This window comes from Lepisma saccharinum, chromosome 1 (genome assembly GCF_977018435.1).
Source record: "Lepisma saccharinum chromosome 1, izLepSacc3.1, whole genome shotgun sequence".
Classification (NCBI taxonomy): Eukaryota; Metazoa; Arthropoda; class Insecta; order Zygentoma; family Lepismatidae; genus Lepisma; species Lepisma saccharinum.
In genome coordinates, this window is record NC_139229.1 from 220,587,915 (window position 1) to 220,603,907 (window position 15,993).

The 15,993-nt window shown below is 38.9% G+C and overlaps 1 protein-coding gene across 1 annotated transcript in view; it reads right to left on the reverse strand.

Moving 5' to 3' along the window:
* Positions 1 to 15,993, reverse strand: part of LOC145988972 (X-linked retinitis pigmentosa GTPase regulator-like) — a 404,239-nt gene that overhangs the window by 151,976 nt on the left and 236,270 nt on the right. The gene's annotated exons all lie outside the window — the stretch shown is intronic.

Consider the following 15,993-nt stretch of genomic DNA (forward strand, 5'->3'; position numbering starts at 1 on the left):
TTCGTACTACGTTTCGGAGGTTACACTACCTCCTTCTTCAGGTTGAAACGTTGTTATTCAGACACCTGACATGGTGCCTCGTCGTGAAAGTGAAGGTTAAGGATTTAGGTTAAAAAGTTGCTTGAAGGACACTTTCTAAAAAAGAGTATAAATTACACATCTAAAACCGCGCAATGCTATAAAAACAAAAGAACATCTAAGGCTGAAGTCGGAGAACTGCCGACCAATGCACAGGGTAGGCGAATGCACAGTGTCAGCCCGTGCCTGGGGAAAAGGAACTTCCCCTCCTCAAACCTTCCAAACTGGGGCTCGGGAGTCACCAATCCAAGGAGAAGTCGACCTCCACCTCGGCGGCTTTCCTAACCTCAGGAGTAACATGGAAGCCCATTTCGTCCCTAAGCCCTGCGGCTTTATCCCATTTTTTAAAGAAATTAACCCAGCCTTCTTCTAAATTCCCATCGTCCCTATTAAGCTTATTCCAATTTTCCGCGCATATATAAGCAGCTTCATATACGTTCCTGTCCAATTTATTGTTAACCTCCCTAATAATTTCCCTTTTAGCAATCTTATGTCGGTTAACCAATATATGTTCAGACAATCCGGTTTTGGGTATGCCTTCCTTTACGTCCTTATCATGCTCTCCCCACCTGACTCGCATACTTCTCCCCGTTTGTCCCACATATTCCTTTCCGCATTCACACACTATCCTGTACACCCCTTTCCGCTCCTCAGGGTTATTGCGTCCATCCCCCCTCCCTTTCTTATATGATGTGAAGTGCTTTTCAATACTCCGGGGCGCCCTTACCCCACATTTTATTCCGTAACCCCTCACGGACTTCTCAATTTTTTCTGAGACCCCCTTAAAATACGGGATCCCGACGAAACATGTGTCTTTTTCGCCGTTTTCTATCTCAGTTTTTTTATCCTCTATGCCATTTTGCGATGTTTCTTGCTTAACAATCCTTTTGGCTCTCCTAGCTACTTTTTCCAGGTCGCGGATAGTGTACCCATTCTTTACCCCCACTCTCCTTATCCATTCCCCTTCTTTCCGTTTCTCTTTCTCGTCATTGCACAGTCTTTCGGCGCGAATGTAAAAGTTAAGAAAAACATTTAATTTAGTCCTATTCGAATGTTGGGATCTCTTATGGAGGTACAGCTCTCCAGCTAACGGTTTATGAAAGACCCCCGTAACGATCCGTTGTCCGGTTTTAGTAAGGCATAAGTCGAGAAAGTGGATCTTTCCGTTGACCATACCTTCCCTAGTAAACCCAATCCTGGGGTCCTGCTTCCCCAATTGGTCGAAAATGCTGTCAAGTTTGATTTCATCCCCTATGATGAGGATGTCATCTACATATCTCCCATAATATTTTACTTCCCCCCTCCCCCCTGCATGCTCCATAGCGGTTTTTTCGACGTAGTGCATGAAGATGTTGGCCACAAGACCAGAGATGGGATTGCCCATGGCCAACCCTTCTTTTTGTCGGAAGATTTTATCGTTAACGTAAAAGTAATTGTACCCCGTAATGAGAAAAAACCACCGGACGTACTCCCAGGCGACCAAGATTTCAACGTTTTGGTCAATCAACCATCTGTATAAACAATCCCCAGCTTTGTCCCGGGGGACACTGGGGTACAGATTAATAACGTCGAAACTACAGATTGCGTCCCGTTCTCCTATAGTGAGTTTCTCGATGGTTTCTTTGACCATAAGAGAGTTTTTGACGCTATACGGAGTGTCCATATCCATTTTTCCCATCCTCCTAATCATTTCTTTAGCTAAACCATATCCTGGATGTGCATACATGGGGATGATGGGTCTGAGGGGTATCCCCTCCTTATGGGTCTTAGGTATCCCAAAGGCCGTAGGAATATTTCCTTCCTTAACCCCCTTAAGTAATTTCTTTTTTTCCGCGCTTCCCAAGGTAAAACTGGTTTCAATGCCTTTTCTGATTTCTCGCTTGATTTTATTAATGGGATTAACCTTGATTTCTTCGTAGTCATTACTTCTAAAGCTATCTTCCAACTTGCTGTGGTATTCCTCTTTCCCAATAATGACCATTTTGTTTTCCTTATCCGATCTAACCAAGTATACATCATTTTGTTTAACCCATTTTTTCACGTTACGAAGACTCCCCCTAAGCTTACTTTCCGTTTTTCCCTTTGATGCCCTATGATTGGTAACGGGGGGGCCTAGTTCCCTTATACTTAGGTGCATTTGTTCATCTATAATGTCACGAATTTTTACTCTGACATTGGATTTATCTTCTTTTTCGTCTAATTTTCCTACTATTTTTTCCGCCGCTATGACGAATTCCTCTTTTTCGAAGTTTTCATCCCTAATGGCAAACTTATGCCCCATTTTCATAATCCCCGCTAAGGCCTTAGGGGGTTGAAGTTTTGTTAGATTTAGAATATTGGCTTTATTTTCGTCCTCTTTACTGTCCCTATTCTCTCCCTCCTTAACTCCCTCGTTAATTCCCAATTTAATTAATTTCCTCTTAATTGTCTCGATATCTCTTACTCTCGCCCGTTCGACTGTTCTAGAATGACGTTCCTCAATGCGCCCCCATGTCACCTGGTCTAATCGTCCTCCAATTTCCAAATGTAACCTGTAACATTCAGAGTTGAGCCTATCCACCTGTGCATAAGCCTCCCTTACGCATTTCCCCAGCATTCTAAACTGTATTTCCCTCTTTTGATCCAGCCCTTTAAAACTAAGAGGTTGGTACCCCCACTTTAAAAAACTCGGTAAAAAACCTTTCTTCTTACAATGTTTAAGGAAACCTATCCTAATTAGGGTCTTATTAAGCTTATTATGGGAGATATGTATATGACATCCTCATCATAGGGGATGAAATCAAACTTGACAGCATTTTCGACCAATTGGGGAAGCAGGACCCCAGGATTGGGTTTACTAGGGAAGGTATGGTCAACGGAAAGATCCACTTTCTCGACTTATGCCTTACTAAAACCGGACAACGGATCGTTACGGGGGTCTTTCATAAACCGTTAGCTGGAGAGCTGTACCTCCATAAGAGATCCCAACATTCGAATAGGACTAAATTAAATGTTTTTCTTAACTTTTACATTCGCGCCGAAAGACTGTGCAATGACGAGAAAGAGAAACGGAAAGAAGGGGAATGGATAAGGAGAGTGGGGGTAAAGAATGGGTACACTATCCGCGACCTGGAAAAAGTAGCTAGGAGAGCCAAAAGGATTGTTAAGCAAGAAACATCGCAAAATGGCATAGAGGATAAAAAAACTGAGATAGAAAACGGCGAAAAAGACACATGTTTCGTCGGGATCCCGTATTTTAAGGGGGTCTCAGAAAAAATTGAGAAGTCCGTGAGGGGTTACGGAATAAAATGTGGGGTAAGGGCGCCCCGGAGTATTGAAAAGCACTTCACATCATATAAGAAAGGGAGGGGGGATGGACGCAATAACCCTGAGGAGCGGAAAGGGGTGTACAGGATAGTGTGTGAATGCGGAAAGGAATATGTGGGACAAACGGGGAGAAGTATGCGAGTCAGGTGGGGAGAGCATGATAAGGACGTAAAGGAAGGCATACCCAAAACCGGATTGTCTGAACATATATTGGTTAACCGACATAAGATTGCTAAAAGGGAAATTATTAGGGAGGTTAACAATAAATTGGACAGGAACGTATATGAAGCTGCTTATATATGCGCGGAAAATTGGAATAAGCTTAATAGGGACGATGGGAATTTAGAAGAAGGCTGGGTTAATTTCTTTAAAAAATGGGATAAAGCCGCAGGGCTTAGGGACGAAATGGGCTTCCATGTTACTCCTGAGGTTAGGAAAGCCGCCGAGGTGGAGGTCGACTTCTCCTTGGATTGGTGACTCCCGAGCCCCAGTTTGGAAGGTTTGAGGAGGGGAAGTTCCTTTTCCCCAGGCACGGGCTGACACTGTGCATTCGCCTACCCTGTGCATTGGTCGGCAGTTCTCCGACTTCAGCCTTAGATGTTCTTTTGTTTTTATAGCATTGCGCGGTTTTAGATGTGTAATTTATACTCTTTTTTAGAAAGTGTCCTTCAAGCAACTTTTTAACCTAAATCCTTAACCTTCACTTTCACGACGAGGCACCATGTCAGGTGTCTGAATAACAACGTTTCAACCTGAAGAAGGAGGTAGTGTAACCTCCGAAACGTAGTACGAAAAATATCTCATACTCACACACGTAAGTTGCCGATTTTTTAATCTTTTAGCTTAAAGTTTATATTTAATTGTGAGTAATCCGCACCTTACCAGTATGGTACTAAGTGTAAACTTCTAGTTTCCTTAAAAAGTTGCCTACACTACCAGCAGACAAATATTTATGGTTTTTGCCGACACCATCCCGAAGTATCACGTATGGACCCTGCATGTCACTATCATAGATTAGGACCATTGCAGGCAGGTTTACTCAAGAAGTTTTATCTTCTATTGGTCATTTTTTACAAGTGTATTGACCATTTGTTCCTGATGATTGTCTCCAGCCATAATCTAAAACTGGATTTCACCACTTGTTCACTTCATTAATTAGTTAATTAAGCACTAACTACTGCACTACGCTTGATATATCCGTATGTATTTCAATTTACGAGGGAGGTTCCAAAAGTTTGTGGATTGGCAACACTGCGCCGATTCTGTGTAAGCCGAGTATGTGATTGTTGCACGTGAAGATAGTCTGTGGTGTGCTTTGTTACTGTACGAGTGAACCAATGCACAGCTGTTGTTTGTTTGCTTGCTATAAAAGTCAAACTGCAGAGTGTATTACAATGGCGGATGAGAATTATATATCGATAATTACTGGACAAAGGATCACTATTGAATTTGTGTGAAGTTACACAAAACTGGCCAGGAAACGTTTGAGATGATCAAAGAAGCTTACGGTGACGAAGCAATGGGCAGATCGGCCGTATTCAAGTAGTGGAAGCATTTTAAGGAAGGTAAATGCAGTGGGCGTACATCAACATCAGTGAACAATGAGAACATTGTGAAAGCAGACATTGTTTAAAGAAGATAGACGTTTATTGATTCGTGAATTGGCAGTTAAACTGAATGTTGGTGGAGCAAGATCTCACGAAACACCTGAAAATGTCTTGTGTTTGTGCAAGATGGGTGCCACGTTCACTGAACTGCTTCATGAAGAATGGTTTCTCCTGCAGGATAACACTAAGCCCCATGTGGTACGGCAAGCTATGGCAGCTTTGGAGAAAATTGGTGGGCAGTCTCTAGACCATCCTTCATACATCCCAGACCTCACACCCTGCGATTTCTGGGCGTTTCCAACACTTAAGAAAGAGTTATGTGGAAGTAAGTTTAGCACTTTCCACGAAGTACCCCTACCTTACACAGACTCTCAGAAAATGGTCTGCAACATATGTTTGAGAAGCTAGTGCATCGCTGGAATAGGTGTATAGAGTGTGAAGGGCGCTATTTTGAAAAGGAAACTCACATCAACCCTCGTACTGACTCGCACTCCGAATAGTGATCTCAATCCATGAACTTTCGGAACAACCCTCGTACAACACGTTCAAACATACAAACACACGAAACTACACCACTAATATAAAAAATACAGCAACTACACCAGTATTGCCACATTGTTCAAAATATACGATGAACCAATTAGAGTTGGAAGTGGTAAAAAAAATGGCTTTTTTGGAAGAAAAAGAAAGGAGTTTTTCCCCCCGGCTCTTTTGGTTGGTCTTTTTTCATAAAAGTGTCTCAAATCAATGAAAATACAGGAGTTGGCAGTATTTCCCTGTTCCATGGTTTTCGTTTATCTCCCTACTGTAAAATAGACACTCATTTCTAAATATAAAATACAATTTACAATATTAAATTCGTAGCTAGACAAACAGTGCTTTATAAAAGGATGGCTTTTTTTTGAATGGGCAGTTCTTATCGAGTGTTATCTTCATATTTCGGTAGGTTTATTAAATATATCTATGTAGTATAAACATATTCACATAACTAGAGTAGTTTTGTATGTGTTTTTAATAGAACCTAATAGCATGATATGATTTTCAATGTTTGAATTTGTTATACGAACACATACATGAAGCAAAAAAAAAAAGAACTGCTATACCTTTCGAAAATCTAGTATCAAATCTCTTTACACTAATTTTTTGTGTTCAGTAAAATATATTTGTATTCTGGCTTTCCAATACATCATGTATAATTTGGTTAAAAGTCTGCTAAACCTGGACACAGAGCAACTAGTGATGTATTTTGGCTTCTTGTTGCAGTGGTTCTAAACCTTTGTGAGGTCACAGCCCAGTAAATTTATTTCTTTAAATCAATGGCCTGATCCCCACTATTTCACTAATAAATACCGGGTGATGAGAATTAAAGTTACCCAACTCAGAGCCTTCTGTAGCCTGTTTGAGGCATCATAGAACTCTGAAATTTGGTGAATCCACTATGCATACCATGGGGAAGGGGATGGTGACTAAAAAAAGTTCAATTTTCCACCACCAGGTTGAAATGTGGCACTGTACTTCCATGTTGTAATAATGACAAACTGCTCCAATTGGTTATGGATTTGCCTTTACCTTGCAATCTTGCAATAAACGAGATTATTTTCTCGCAACTTCCAGCTACTAACAAATAACAAATGTCTTTCTACTTAATAACTCAGCTAAATCACTTAACGTGAGTGCTGAACAAAAGTTCAGAAGTGATCACCATGCCATTAAATAAGAAAGAATATGCATTGGTGGTGAAGTTGTTTTATCAGAACAGTAGTAATAGTGCAGCTGTACTTCGAGGTTATTCATGTGAAAGAACTTCAAAATGGGCCCATGATGACGTATGGGTTAAGAAAGATGATGAAGAAATTTGAAGAGACTGGAGATCTGGGTGTTGCAGCAGGAAGGGGCCGGGCCGCTGGCAGATTGCAGAAGAAGTTATCACTGAAGTGGCTGTTGCAGTGGCGGATAGAGCCTCTTGTTCCCGATATTCTGTGACTAGTGTGCACGCTTACAACATTATTACAACCCATCGTGGAAGTACAGCGCCACATTTCAACCTGGTGGCAGAAAATTGAACTTTTTTTAAATTTTTAATCGCCATCCTCTTCCCCATGGTTTGCATAGTGGATTCACCAAATTTCAGAGTTCTATGATGCCTCAAACAGGCTACAAAGGGCTCTGAGTTGGGTACCTTTAATTCTGGCCACCTGGTACATTTCTGATCTCTAAAGTTTATATGCAAATTAATATGCACCCTCAATTAATCAACTATGACATAATCATAGTTCAATTATGTATAGACTTGCTGTCAAATATAAAATTAGATTTAAATTAGTCGTCAACCCCTGGGTGCAATGGACCTTTTGTGGCCGGGTGGTTGAAAAATACTGGCACTAAAACTGAAGAAGAAGTAAATTTAGGGTTACCAGATCGCTGTATGGTAATTGTAGGACATGCTGTCCCAAAATGTAGGACATTAAGTTAAAATGTAGGACACAAAACATTCTCAATAAATAATACATATTTCTATAGAACATGTTAGAAAGTAGTTAAAAAATGACACTTTTCAGTTTTAAGAAATGAATTCTTAATGAATTTTTAAATGCAAAATTTCAAAACTTGCAAACATACTAATAAATGCACCTCTTACTATATGATTTAAGTAAGAGGAGACAATTTTTATCAAAATCTGAGGTTTAGTCAAACTATATTTATATTGGAGTGGACAGTCAACTTGAAATTATAAGGACCAGTACCAAACGAACATTTTACAGACTTTATGAAAATATAATTTCTCTCGTGAGTCTGTTGTGCTGGTGGAAATGAAAGTACTCTCTCAACATTTGAATTATGACCTGTAATGGCAAACAAATATTCAGCAATTACCGTAGTTTAAAATGGTTTGTGAAGTTTCATTTTGGGTATTTTTTAGTTCAATAACAGGTTGTCTACCATAATAACACATCCAGAATTCTTGAATTTTTCTGGACTCTTGTAGACCTTTTTTCCGTTTTCTTAATGTTTATTTATTCGACCCCTACTTAGGTAAAACTGGAAATTAGTAATTAAGAAAATAAATATTTATTTAATGAAAACCCCTACCAGAGAGACAGTTAAGATAAAAACTGAAGCTGAATTTAAGAAGAGAATTACATCTGCTTTTTCGTATTAATGCATCCTGAACTGTGTTTGGCAGACAAGCGAGATTTGGCGTCTGGACTCACAGCCAGTATAATCTTATATGGGGCTTGTATCAGTTGTCCCTGTATGTTTGTGACTGTCCCTTCATCCATCTTATGTTACCACCATTCATCTTCGCGATTAGCCAAAAGGATAGAAAAAGTGAAGTAAAATAAACTAAATCAACCAATCAGTCATTATGATAGCAAAAATTCTTGACCACAAGAATAATTTATTGCCTTTTTTTGACTTCTTGACCTACTTCTTGATTTCTTTAATATTTCTTGACTACCATGACTTCCTTGACTGACAGACAGCCTGAATATCTTTCTTCTCTATACTCCTGCTTTACAATCAAATTATATTGAATATTGAATAAGAATGGGCAACACCTTGTTCCATCAGTATAAACCCTAAGGAAAGAAATTCTGCTCAGGCATTGAGCAGTGATGTTATCAGAAAGTGGTCCCAAAACTTTGTTCATTAAGTGCTTCCGTTTTCCCGTTGTTTAATAGCAGGACAAACTTTTTTCTTTTGTGCAATGACTGAATCAAAATAAATTTCACCATTGAGTTTGGAAGTGCAGTCCATAGACTTTTAACTTGCATGATTTTTTTCTGTTACCTATTTTTATAATTAATATTATGTAACACTCAAAATGTAGGACATTTATTATATTTTTCAAATTCCTCCCGGACGCCGGGCATAAGGCTAAAATGTAGGACATGTCCGGGAAAATTTGGACGTCTGGTAACCCTAAGTAAATTGGACTGGCCACCACACACACACACACACACACACACACACACACACACACACACAAAAAAAAAAAAAAAATCTACTTAAGAAATCTGGAACAAACCTACTCTTTGAAATGAAATCTGAAGCACTCTGCCTCCACTGAGGATTGAACTTCAGACCCCTTCTTATTACAAGGCAACAGCATTACTTTATTCCACTCTAGAGGCCCATGCATGATTATAAAATGAACCTTCTATCCCTTTTCCAACAGTAGTACTTGCCTTTTGTTCTCCGTGATTTACAACCTAAATTAAATCTTAATCTCTGATAAAGTAGCTAACAATCTTGTAAAGTATAAAGAACATTCATATCGAAGCAACACATGGCAGGGAGGGGAGTGTGTCTTATTGAATTGACAAGCGACACAGTCTGTAAGGAAGCATCTACCATGCACAATCAACACCGAGGTGAGACGTGATGCGCTCCATAGGAGCTTTCAGACTGAAGTCACAGATGACAAGCGACACAGTCTCCTTCAGTATAAAGCAAAGCATTCGCCGTGCATGCAATTACAACAGACCAAAGCGGCACAATATACGCCTTTGAGAAAACAGTATAGTTCGAGCAACATGCAAGTGACATGTTTAGATGTCTCACTTTGGTTCAAAAGGTTGGATTGCTGAGGGCCTGCTTCCAAGTGACACATGTCACTTGTTGCTTCGGTCTGAAAGTTCCCTGAGAAAACATTACAGGCCAAGTGACAAGCGACACTTGCAGCTTATGTTGCTTCGGTTCTAAAGGTTGCATTTACTTCTAAGGGTTGGTTTCCAAGAGTCACATATCACTTCCATCTCAAAGCTCCGCTAAACAGGATTCATTCACGTAATACGTATACTTCTGCATACATGTTGTGAACAAAGATTTTTAATTGTCCCGAAACATCGAATATTTTCTTATTAACATTTATTTCATGTTTTATCACATCAACATTTAAATTGAGATACAAATGTAAAAGCTTGTTTTAAGTCCATTTCATAGCCAGATGTGTTCATCAAGACTACACGTTTAGTTTTAATCCTAGTTTACCCTTGCTGTACAAGAAACTTACATACCGGGGGGCAACTAACAGGTCCACACTTTTTTTAATCACTAAAATGCAAGAAACCATTTTATTATTGAATCACTGCTTCCTTTGCTGATTATATATGTGCAGTTATATATTATTTATAATAATTACAAAAATTACTATCATTAATAGAAAGTAATAACCAATTATTGCATGAGTGTGTCACATATATTTTATCATTCACTAAAACTCACAAAATCTATTACAATTTTTTATTAATGCTTTTGTGTTTGTAAAAGTGCAGTTGTTTATTAAATATAATAATTACAATAATTACCATCATTACCAACTAATTATACACTGTCAATGGCATGAGTATCTTGAATGAGATGCATTCAAAGATGGAGCCTGATATGCCCACCAAGTGCATTTTGCCTCCTAATTACATTACATTTATGTATTGATGCAGGGCCGCCGTTAGGGGTGTGCGACACGTGCCACCACACAGGGCCTCGCGCGTCTAAATCACTTATTTGCTCATATATTGTGCAAAAGCGATTGCACTCGAATAGAAGGAAGAAAAACATAATTGTTTTGAAAAGAAAAACTGCGTTGTAACAAAGTTGTATTTCTGGTAACCGACAACTATGTCCCCTCTTGTCAAGCCACCAGTGAAAACTTGCCGACAAGGATCAACAACCCATTTGTGACTCCAACTTCCCCCGATTTCCTGCCTTATCTTCGACCAAGGACAGGCATCATAAAATGGTTATTTGTCTGGAAACTGAGGCCCAACAAATTTGAGGGTGTGCTGCTCTGCAAAAAGACGAAAACAAGAGTCTGCATCAAAGCCTAGATGGTCCGCTGGGCAATTTACTACAACCTCTCATGGTTACAACCGCAGCGGCAAGATGAAACCGTCTACAGAGTGTCTAATAAATACTCCATTAGGGCAAAGCACGTAACACTCTTGTTTTCGAGAATAATGGGTAGGGGTGCAGATTTGTAGTCAGCAAAAACCTCTGAATCAAATAGGCACCCAAAAGGATTTCTCTGTTTTCTGGCCTGATCGTGGTGACAATGATTAATGGTGATTAGATGAAATTAGGAGAATTTTACTTTATATTAAAGAAATAAATTTAAGCGTACCTATTGCTGTGAAGAGCGCTCCCACGAAGTCTACTGGTTAGCGCTCTAGATTTTGGTGTGAGTGGTCCTGGGTTTGATTCCCAGTACGAACTCTCAAAATTTCGGTGTTAACCCAGCATCGTGAGAACAATTAAGGAGCTACTTGAAAAGAAGCAGTAGCAGGTTCCAGTCTCGAAAGCCAGAAAATAGCGGCGATGGGATTCAATGCGCTCACAACGGGTCACCCAAAGATAAGCTGATTGGCAGGCTGTGCCCCTAAGATGGCTCTTGCGCCACGGAGTTGCTTGTAGCAGCATTACTGTGAAGGATTTCGAGATTATAGATAAGTTCAGTTCTTTTCCTTCACTCATATCATCCCATTTTTTAAAATTCCTACTATTCAAATATCTAATTCTCAAAAAATGCACACTCTCGAATCCTGGCATAGGCTTGGATGTTCTTGGAGAGTGTCCCTTCTTCAATTCTATATAAGCGTCATTCATGCCCATCGTTACGATTTAACTAAAGAGGCAGCAAAGTGATGTAAAATAAGAAAAGTAGGCATAAATATAGTTTGAGAACAGTCTAATTGCTGGCACAATCAATAATTTGCCTGTCACTTTTATGCACTGAAATGTGACTGCAGTATTTAAGCAAACCTCAGTTTAAAAGAATTCATTTTCGTTGTGTTTTCATTTTAGCTTTTCTGCATGTATAATAATTTCCCGATTTTTTAGGCAAGCAATTCGCAACACAGGATTGGCGTCAATCTTTTGTCCCTTATTTGGTGATATTCCAAGCACTTCAGATTGTAAATAGCACTTTAAAAAAATGAAAAAACAAATTTGACTTTTTAATAATTTTTCGAAACTCCTTGTCGGAAGGAAACATGGAAAACAATATCAGTTTTTTAAAATTGCATTTTACTGTACTTGACGACAGTATTTATGTCTCAAACTTAGATGTGAAATGAGAATCCTACAAAAATAAATCATAAGGAACACACGAGTACAACAAAAATTACACAAGGTTATTTCACTTTTTAATCAGGGGTGTACTGTGTTTTCTTCCGCGACCTTCCCTCTCTCTGGCATCAAATTTTACAACTCCATCAATTTCCAAAAAGGGGCTTCAGAAACAGGCCTCTCAAAGCAGGCGGTGTGCAGATCAAAGGACCTTGGGTCGGTGTATTGCCCCCGCAGATTAAATAGAAGATGAAAAGATCTGGAGATATGAGTACTTTATTGCCTCTCAAACCCTCCCAGGGAAGGAACGTTTCCAGATTTTGCCAGATATTACAACCACACCGAAGTGTCAACAAATTTCAAGTCATTCTTGTTTGACACAGAAAGTAATGTGTAAGGGTGTGTAGAATTGTGATTATAGGAATGTCTAGGAAATGGGACAAATTTCGTGAATTTGAATCTGGATTCGCAAAAAAAACAACAACAAAAAAAAACACGATAGATGGAAATAATGTAGATACACTTAATGTCAAGTGTTTTAGTGTTAGTGTTGATGGTGGTGGTGTTACGGAGTGTGTTCGCGATATAGTCCAAGTCGTATGTACCAGTGGCTGGGGTGACCTTAAATGTAGCTCGTCTGTGAACCAGGTGCCAAATGTAGGAAGTAATTGCGAGGAGGAATATGTTTCATTTTCATCTTCTGAGCCAGTTGACAGATCACCTCTGCTTTTAGATCCAGGTGAGTGGACGTCAGTTGTAAACAGTTCCGAATTTGATTCAATCATTCAAAAGGGTCCTATTCGCATCATAAATCATGATTACCATATTAATGGTGATAATTGATACATTTCACTTGGACATAATAAGCATGTTACGCAAAATAGGGAAACGGTCGACAGAAGGTGGTTGGTGTACTCCAAGAGGAAAGATAAGATTTTGTTTTTGTTGTAAGCTGTTTGGGAAGAAGGGTGGGGGCATGATGGCAAATTAAGACTGTGATGATTGAAGGCATTTAAGCTTTTGACTACAAAACCATGAAATATCACAAAGTCAAATTCAATGCCTTATAAAATGGACAGTGTGAATTTTGATTTCACAGGAAAAGCACCACTAGCGTGAGGTCTTCAAATTAATACTGTATGTCCTTAAGTATTTGGCAGAGCATAATCTTGCATTACGGGGCCTGGGGCATATAATATTTGCGGGAAGTATATTTAAGTTCATTCTTTTTCAATGTTTGTTCCTTAGTCTGAAGTACAGGTGTCCTACAAAATCATAATGTAAACACTATTACATATTCATTTTGTTTTCATTCTGATGTACGTCGTTGCCTTATAACCAAGGGGTTTCGGGTTTGATACCAGTTGGAGGCAAATGGCACAGTGGTTTGGAACCCACTTTAAACTGTAAGTCCAGTCCCGATTAGCCTATCTGGGCATACAGTGAACTTAAAACAACAAATCGATTACTTAATCACTCTTATGTACCCCTAGTACATATTTAATTGCAAAAATGGGAATGTTCAATATATACTGTTACTTTAACTAAAAAAGTAGCAATATTTAATCATATCCAATAACATAATTGCACTACGATGCCAGGGGTCCCGGGTTCGAATCCCAGCCTGGGCGTGGATGTTTGAGTGTGTCCTTTCATCAATTTCATCATATCATCACTCATCCCCATCTTCGCAAATTAGCCAAAAGTGGCACAAAAAGCGAAGTAAACAAAAAACCAAATCAATCAACGAATAACATAATTGTTTTCTTTACTATTCATTGAATTTTGACACTGTAGTGAATTTGTATTGTTTCCATAAAATAATATTTTCATATCATATTTCATTATATAAGTAAACAAATAATATATGTTAAGTATTTTTGATACAAATATTTGGAACACTATCTTTATATAGTAGCTACTTTGTTTATGATTTCAGTAATTTTGGATATTTTTAAGTATGTCAAAATAAGATACGAATGCAGGCTATATCAGATTAGTTACTTAATTGGAAGCACTAGCATCGTATAAACTATTATTTTAATCTAGCGCGGTGTCTCCTGGAGCACGGGGCCTCGAGTGAGCGCACTGGGGCCGGCTCATGCTGTCATGATCCCCTTTCCGCATTTAGTGCGTTTTCTGGCAGAAAAAATACATATCAACAACAAGGGTAAATTTACAATACATGGCTGCGAACACACAGGATAACATTTTTTTTCTAGGGCTTGTATCACTAAAACAAGGTCTCAATCAGCAGTCATTAAGGAAAGCTGGTTGCCAAATTATAAATTTTATTAGTGCTAAATGGCGATACTGCGAACGCGCACTCGTGCTTAACAATAAGTAATAATTACACAATTCTAATAACCAGGTTAGTGCTAGAGAAGAATTTTACAAGAAACGGATGAAATCGATATTTTAACATTACATAACACAAAGGCCTCGCAGATATAGTTTGTACAGGGCCTCGTGTTCCCTAATGGCAGCCTTGTTTTGATGAACAAAAGTAATACAGAAATATTGGGAACATCCTAGGGAACAATGTAATTTATTTTCAACAGTTGAAAAATCTAAAAAATAGAGGTGGTGGGTCTGAAAGCCCCTACCCCTCCACCCCACCCCTTGGTAAGCTAAGGTTAAAATTGTATTTGAACCATTATGCAATATGTATATGATTGGCCAATATCTGACTCTTGGCTGCTACATCATGTAAATTATTTTTAGCTAGTTGTAAAATATGTCATTACAAACCTTTAAATTCATAACAGTAACTTCAAGTAAAATAGGCTAGCTGCAATTGGTAAAAAGCCAAAAAAGCCAAAATTTCAGTTTTTTTCCCCAAAAAAAGCTGGCCTTTTATCAAGAAAAAAAACCATCCATTCAAAAAAGCTGGCTTTTTTCCAGCTCTAGAACCAATCCAATGTAAAACATTTCCAACTGAATAGCAGTTTTCTTTCATTTTGCTTATGCTATATAATAATAATCCTTCAATGTATAATTCCCCTGGTAAAAGTGCATGTACTGATGTTTCATATTATTTCAAAAAGCAGCGGCCGCGGTGGCTCAGTTGGTAACGCGTCTGACTACCATGCTCAAGGTCCCGGGTTCGATCCCCGGCCGGTTCAAATCCGGGAACTTTTCTAACGTTGGAAGCGGCCCCGGCGCCCACCCAGCGTCGAATAACATGGGTACCTGGGGGAAACCCTGGGGGGTAAAGGCGGTCAGGGGCGTGATGCTGATCACATCACCCCCACTCACGACCGGGAAAGTGTGGGGCGTTACCCCCACACCCCCTATATGCCTTCATGGCGTGGTGCTATGCACAGGGGAGCACTTTTTTTATCATCTCAAAAGCTTCATCAGCATCACAGTTGTTTACACCAATTAAACTGAAATAAGAGGGAAAAGGCATTTGTACTGTTTTACAACACAGTCTCTAATTGTGAGAAAAGTATTGTTTTCAGCTAAAACCACTGCTGCTTTTACATAAGTCATTAATATTGTAAGCTTCTGGTTCATTCGTTTCATTACCACAAATTTTAAAAATTTTACGATTCCTGTGTTACCACAGTCAATCAATTTTAATGGGAAAAAATATTACATACCTTATTGAGGTAAAAATGAAGTTAGTTTATTTGATTTGATATGATATGATTTTTGTTATTTAGCATCAGTTTTCTGCCACTTTTGGCTATTGTGATAATGAGAATGAGTGATGATATGATGAAATTGATGGACACTCACAAACAGCACCCATGCCGAGGCTGGGATTCAAACCTGGCACTTCTGGCATCACAGCACGTTGTGTGAAATTGGTTTACAATCACATAGTTATAAACAGGTAAAACATCAACAACCACTGATCACTCACAAACATAATGTTTTAAAAATTTTAACCACCCCATAAAGGATAGAAGACTACGTAACAATTTTT